Source organism: Octopus bimaculoides, chromosome 4 (genome assembly GCF_001194135.2).
Source record: "Octopus bimaculoides isolate UCB-OBI-ISO-001 chromosome 4, ASM119413v2, whole genome shotgun sequence".
In the NCBI taxonomy this organism is placed as follows: Eukaryota; Metazoa; Mollusca; class Cephalopoda; order Octopoda; family Octopodidae; genus Octopus; species Octopus bimaculoides.
The window spans coordinates 140,109,315-140,110,573 of NC_068984.1; positions in this window are offsets into that span (position 1 = coordinate 140,109,315).

The window sequence follows — 1,259 nt, forward strand, 5'->3', positions numbered from 1 at the left end:
TATGCAAGTGACCGGGTACTACATGTGAGTTTGTATTCCCACTGAAACCCGGAACATGAACAGCGAATGCCGTCTAGGTATCCTTTACAGGCTCGACTGCGGCCGACCCTCAAAGGAGACGAGGTGAACTACTTAGTCGGAGCCGACTGAACCCACCCGGTGAATCCCGCTGCAGGTACAAGTACCAGAGCAAAAGAAATAACGGCAAGTCTTTGTTACTGATATCCAAAGAATAAATTCTATTTTCGTACAAGCAACAACTTGAACAAAGCAGCTAAAATATAATTTAGATTAGACAAAAGAGTTAGACTACAGAGGGCGCTATAAATTGAGAGTGCGTAATTTGTGTATTACGGAATGTGTGGTTTGTGGGTTTGTAGGATGAGATGAGTGAGATCGAAATTCGGATCGCAGTTTACAGATATAGAGGCTAGAGGAGGAAAAGAGTTGTCCAGTGAATGTTAATTGTGTTTTCTCGTATACATAAACATGAAATGACGTCGTGCTGAAACTGTTTCGCCATGAACAGGAATTAATCTTCTCTCTTCACTCCTTTGCACCACATGGGCTCAACTCTTTTCCTCTCTTCATCTGAGTCTTCTCTTCTAAGCCATCTAAAAATAATTAGTCAAAGCTGGAACGTTTTTGATCATAAGCCTGTTTGATATGAGGTGATCTGGGGTTATATGTTAATAACAAGTAGAGATGGTAGAAATTAGGATTTAAAGTGTTAATGTCGGCATACATCAGAAATACAGCATCTACTGTCCAATATTTCATCAGATGATAATCAAATATGTAGAATATAATATTCTTTGTTTTCACAAGATTGTAGTCGTTGAAATCATAATATGCAGTAAGAAATTTTCTTCTCAACCACATGGTTCCGGGTACGGTCCATGGAACGTGCTCGGGCAAGGGCTCTGTGGGTAGTGGTGAGGGGATATCCACGAAGGGTTAAGTGGCGAGCCATGAACTGAGACTGAGTCTCAAAGCCATGGTTGTCACTGGAGAGCCTGCGCAGACGGAGGAATTAGGAGTAGGGGATGGAGAGCTTGGAGTGGGTAGGTGAGAGGAGGATATATATATATATATGTGTGTGCATATATATATATATGTGTGTGTGTATATATATAGCAATAAGAAAGTGGAGGGGAATATGAGGTACTCATCAACTTGCAGACACTGTATTCCGTTGATTAATCTGTTTATTTTATAACCAAAATGACAATAAAGACAATATACAGACACTTATGACA